Consider the following 6447-nt stretch of genomic DNA (forward strand, 5'->3'; position numbering starts at 1 on the left):
AAGTTGGTTATTAGACCATTGGTAGCTTGGAGTCTGTCATAGTGAGAGGACTTGGCAAACACTACAATTTTTCCCTTTGGTTTTGTTTCTTTATTTGTTTTGCCTTCAGAGCGGTGGTTTACCAGCACACCACTGCATTTCCGATGGTCCTTGTAGGGAGACACTATGCAAGGCTAGAGTTGCTACAAGTGAGAGGGAGAAAGGCTTGGTGTGCAAGCTTGTTGAGTGCAGGAGAAACATCCTTCCAGAGAAGACAGTGGGACTATCTGCCCAAGACGAGAGAATGACTGGTGTATACATCAGCATTCATCTACTCCACCTCAGTTCTTCCTTCTTTCCAGTACTACCCTTTGGAATTTCACACCTGGGCCTACACTTTAAAAAGTGCTATGCCCAGTGAGGGGCAGACATATCTCCCCATTCAAAACTGCAGGAGAGGTTCAGGAGAAGGATTTTATGCTTTCCACTAGGTCACCACTTTTCAAGCCTGCATTTCACAGCGTTGTAACAAGTGTCCTTGGTCGGGGGGGAGGGTGGAAGTGTTCCATGCCAAAACAAATTTGGAAATGAGTAGGTTACAGTTAAGTAGTTCTCTTTACTGCAGGACTTCTCAGAGCCTTTGGGAGGCGATTGTGCCCTTGTGACACAGAGTGCACGTCAATTCCCAAACTTATTTTACCTTCAGAACAGTTTGTAGTGGCACATCTTGGGACACCAGACTGAAAATACACCACCCCGGTAGTCAGGGCTCCTTGGTGATTTTAAAAGGCAATACCAGGACCTTATTCCACAGAAATATTTCTTCCCCGTAGGACTTGAAGTTCTGGCAATTTTCTTCATGACAACATGAATTGCATGTCTGCTCTTCACATGAATCAATTTATTAAGCCTGTAAGTGTCTACACATCCATCAGCAGAGCTTGTTCAAGGGAAACGTTTCGGGACAAGAAATGTCTTAACTGTGGCTTGTGTCCCCAGGGACTCACTGCGTTCTATCATGGAACACGGGCATGGGCCACGTCAAAGCCCAAAGCCAGCTCACAAGAATCTGGAGCAGAGAATGTGCATTTCTTGTTTTAACCTTGAATTTTCACTCCACCTTGACTCCCATTCTATTTCTTTTTCTGTCTTTTTCTTTCTTCTTGAGACAGCTTTATAAACTCCTAAGACAGTTCATTGTATTGTCGCACTTCACACATGCACTCATTCACTTTACATTTCGGGAGCCCCTCCGCGTCCCAAGCTACAAATGGGATAGACCAGGCCCTGTCATCTCATAGTACAACATTCAGGAATGTTCGTTTCCTCTCCTATTTATCTTCTTTATTTGCTTTATCTTGGCTCTTTCTCCACACTGCTCAATGCCCCGGGCTGCTCCTCCCCACCTTCTTTCATCTGTTCTCCCTTCCCTGATCACTTTTTCCAATGACTAACAGGAACCCAGCTCAGCTGGTTTTTATCACACTCCTGTCCTTGCATTTTTCCAACTCGATTAAGCCATTACCAGGGCTAAATGAGGCATGGACTCTCCAAAAGTCACACCTGTTGTCAGGAAGCTGGAGGGTAAGAACCTGTGCAGCTGGCGGGCGGACGGCAAGCAGGGCTGGAGGGAGGCAGCCGAGCGTGACCGGTAGTTTGTGTTCCCCTAGTGCTGAAAGAGGGCCCTCATTTTAAAACAAGATGTCCCTTGCTTTAATACAGAAGGAATGAAGTCTGACAGCGAACTGGGGATGGTCACATTGACAAATAAAATGCCTCTAATTCTTTGGCAAATGTGCACCAGGTGCTAATAAAAATCCACACTGTGGATGGGCGCTCGGCAAGAGGCAAAGAAAGCTGTAACCAGAGCCAGGCACATGGGTTCTGTGATGGTCGGTTGAACTTTCTCAGGGTTTTCCCCGTCCGCCCTCATTAAAATGTACACGTTTCACCTTTCTGCAAAAGTGGCTCACACCTTACTGTTTGTATTCTTTATGATCAGTGTGACAAAGGAGGGCAAAGATTATAGTACAATCAACCAGAGACAAGTTGGTATACTCACTCTATTAAGATAAGCGATCTCTATTGGAAATCAATTTTCATTTCATAACTACCTTTTTTTTAGGCAACCTAGAATTTTTATTTCTGCAGTCTACAATTGAGAAATTGTAGCTTTTAAGCTTGCCATTTACTGAGTGGTCTTATGTTCCAAAGGTCTATGCCTTGATTTTCTCTAGTTGAAATGTGGGTAAAATCATTCTGCTCTAGAATTACACAATTCCCAGAAATGTTAAAGCCCAGAGTGATTTTTGATGAAAATTGAAATGTTGCAGTTTTGACCACTAACCTTGCCTTGCTCTCCTCTGTTAATTTGTCTTGACTCTGGAACTTACATGAGCCATCCAACCTCTTGGACAAACGCAAGTCCAACAGATATTCTTTGAGCATCCATTTGATACCAGGTTCCTTATTCGATGCTGGGGGTGCAACTGGGATCATGATGAAGCACCTCCCCTCAGGAGCCTTTGGTTTTGAGGGGTGACCCCTTCCCTATTCTGTCCTAGAATTGACCAACTAGCCTTTGGTTTTTCCTGGTCATACTTCAGTCATTCATTAATTCATCCAGTCATTCAGCAAATATTTGTGGAGCATCTACTAAGTTCTGGGCACTGTGCTTTGTGCCAGGCTACGATGATAAAGAAAAGAGACAGGCCCTACCCACAAGAAGCTTCTAGTTCCCACTCGAATTAATTATCCCTCCAGGCAGCCTCTAGAAAGAACTGTTTCCTCAATACATATGCCTCTTTCTAGCATTTGCAGCACCATAATTATAAGATATAATAATATCTTATATGCCTCTTTCTAGCATTTGCACCACTATAATTATAAGATATAATAATAATATCTGTCTCCTTTTAAACTATAAGCGACTTGAAAGCAACAAACTTGACTTTCTTTCCCAACTACTTTGCACTCCCTGGTGTTTAGCACATAGAGGAGCTCAATAAATGATTTTTGAATGAATAATTGTACGGATTTACAAAATCATGAGCCTATGGAACCACAGGCCAGTCTATCCTGACCTCCCATCCCACGTTTCTTGGATGAGAAACTTAATGATCAATCATCTGTCAGTACTGAAACACTCATGATTTCAAGGACTTTCTAAACATAAAACCAGCTGGTCCATGGGTCATTTCTTCTTCCAAGTGTACCTGCCATTGAGATAAAGAACAAATAAAGCTTTAATTTGTGTTTGCAATACTATTTTTGTAGGAGGGCAAACATGATTATATATAACTTAAATGAAATAAACTATAGTAGGAGAACAAATGAGTTTATTTGTGACTCTTGGATAGATATGTATAATATAGCTGTAGTAAGAAAAAATATAATAACAGTGGCATAAACAAGCTAAAAGCTTTTTTGTCTCTTATGTGAGGGTTCAGAAACAGTCTGATATCGAGGTTCTGCTCCATGAAATCCTTGGCTCACGGAACCATCATTCCCTAGGATATGGCTCGTGGTTCAAGATGGGCTCCAGCTGTCACGTTCACCTCCATGCAGCAGGATAGAGGAAGCGGAGATGAAGGGACAAAAGACAAACATCAACTCTCTCTTTAGCAAAGTTTCCTGGAAGCTGCCACAGGGCACTTCAACTTATATCTTATTGGCCAAAATTTAGTCACATTACCACACATCATTATAGAAGAAGTTGGGGAAAATAGTCTTTTTATTTTTCAACAGCCACTTGTCTAGCCAAAAACTATTTTACTGTGGCATAAAAGGAGTACAGATATGAGGGAAACCAGTCTACCACAGCTACTGAAACTGAAGTGTAAGTGATTATTCAAGAACTTTTATATTCTGACTATTGCAAGCTGAAGTGACAATTTTGAATTCCAATTGCTAATCCACTGTGCTACGATCACATTTGGTACTGCTCTGTTTGTCCATATCTAGGAGGTGGAAGGAGTGAGGAAGAAAGAAAAGAAAGCTTTTACAACGAGAAACTGGGCGGGGGGTGGGGGTGTGATGCAGTGGCAACAGGAATGGAAAGGGGAAAGCGGAATGGAGAGAGAGGGTAGAATCAACAGGACAAAGTGACTGAATATTGGAGGAAAGGGAGAGGGAGAATCTAGAACGATTCTCAGCTTTGAAAGCAAATTAGACCCTGGTAATTGGACTAAAACGAGTGGTTTGGAAACTAGGTCGTTGGAGTTAACTACTGCAAATTGACCCGAAATCTCTACTTCATCTACTACTTCTTGCCATGAATTTTCTCTTGAATAGACTAATGAAGTTAATAAACTTCTCCAAGTAGTTAATCTTTCACAGGAAAAATTTAACAGATCTTAGTGACTTCCCTAAGCAGTTATAATGTTCCCTCTCCTAATTTAGTACACTACACAGGACTCCTTAAAATTCTGAGTTCTTGAGGCATTCTTAATTCAAGTGCCAGAATTTCTCACTTGAGTAAGCTATTTGGAGAAATTCCCCCAACTGGATTGATATTGCCCTCTTTACAGTTATGAAGTTTAAAATATATTGGATATTTAAAAGACCCGACATCATGAGTAGTTCAATAAATGCTACTTTCTGTCTCCTTCTAAAGTACTTTCTTTTTTATGCATTCAAAGATTTATTCAGCAGTTACTATTTCAGATACTGTGCAAGTGCTGCTAAGCAAAGTTGAATTCAGTCATTGAAAACATAATTACAAAATATTTTTTTCACTTTTTAATGTTAAGCTAAATTGTAACCATCTACAGCAGTGTGCCTGCCGCTTGGGGGCAGGGAATGGGCATGTGTCTGTTCCTTATACTTTCAGGCCTTAGCACATGTACTTTCTAAATGAGTGACTGAGTATGTGACCAAGGTCCAAGGCATGAAGCCAAAAAGATCTAAAAAGCAGGACTGAAATCAGAAAACTAGCATGGCTGTGGATGTTCAGACATTACTGAGGGCAACTCCACGAATGTTGAGTGTCTGCTGAGGTGCTCCTTCCATAGGGGTCCAATACCTTCTTCTAGAATGGCTATTAGAGGAGGTGGGGATCTCACGGGGTAAGGGGAAGCAAATGACAATGGTTAAGAGCTTGGGCTCTGGAATCAGACATTTATGCATGTAACTACAATAAAGTGTAATGAATCTTCCAAGAAGAAGACTCCAAGATGCAAGATGTAAAAGACTATAAGCAGTGGACCTACAGGTCTGAGTGTTCAGTGAAGGCCTCCCTGAAGGCCTCCCTGAAGAGTCTCACTGCACAACTGAGGGGTTAGCATGGGTGAAAATTCAGCCTGTGCTCCGCTCCACAGGCAGTCGATACGATTGGCCCAAGGCTGTGTCTGCCCCAGAAGAGTTCTTTTTTCTCTGTTAACACAAAGGCTCCACAATCCCCCAAGCCATGCCTCCGAAGTTATGGACGCCTGAAAGCTGAAAGATAAGCAGATGTTTTCCAGACAAAGTTTAGGCCAGCGGGACCAATAGCGAGAGCAGCACATATGAGGTCTGGGGCTTTAAAAGAAGTATGGTGTATTTGAGAAACTGAAAAAAGTTCACTATAGCTGGAGTGTAGAGTTCAAAGGGAAGACTAGCAAGAGTGAGGCTGGAAAGGTACTCATTACGGCAGGCATTTTCTGTGCGTTTACTAATTATACTGTGCTAATGGAGCTCCATGCATTATTTTATTGAGATCACAGAGTTTAAGAGACTTGCCCAGAGTCAGATGTTAGGAAATATTGGAATATGATTCAAAGCCAGGTTTAACTTCAGAGCCTGTGTTCCAAACCACTTGTTCAATGGTGTCCAATAATTTGCAAAGCTGTGTTTCCAAGGGGCAAAACTAGAGAAAGGAAGACCGTTAGGAAATAGTTGCAGAAATCCAAGGAAGAAACGTTGGTGAACTTAAGATGGCCTTGGCAATGGGAATGAGTGGATAGATTTCAGAGAGATTTTGGAAGTAGAACTACAGAACCTGGTGGTTGTTTGAATATAAAGGGCAATGATGAGAAGAGGGAAGAGGCAAGAATGACTTCTTATTTTGTGTCTTTGTGGATGACACATCATTTGCTAAGATAGAAAATGGTGAAGGAGGAACAGGTTTAGGAGGAAGGTGAGTTTAGAGACTGTCAAATTAGAAGCACTTGTGGGACATCCAAGTGGAGATGTCCAGTTGACGGTTCGATGCTTGGGCCTAAAACTTAGGAGAGGCTACAGAGTTAGCTGACATCACCATATCATCGGTAATTGACACACAGAGTGGATGTGGTACAGTGTAGAGTGAGAAGAGCAGTACAATCCTGCTAGGATAATCATGCTAAAGCAAAAGGTCTTTTCCTTAAATCCAGCTGTTGAGATTCATAGAATATAACCTGACCTTTGATTTATCTGTGTCCTTTTCAAGAACTATTCTTCAAAGATTTATGGAGTGTCATTTTACAAACTATAACCAGAAATCTGTGATGA

The sequence above is a fragment of the Pteropus alecto genome, unplaced genomic scaffold, assembly GCF_000325575.1.
Source record: "Pteropus alecto unplaced genomic scaffold, ASM32557v1 scaffold251, whole genome shotgun sequence".
In the NCBI taxonomy this organism is placed as follows: domain Eukaryota; kingdom Metazoa; phylum Chordata; class Mammalia; order Chiroptera; family Pteropodidae; genus Pteropus; species Pteropus alecto.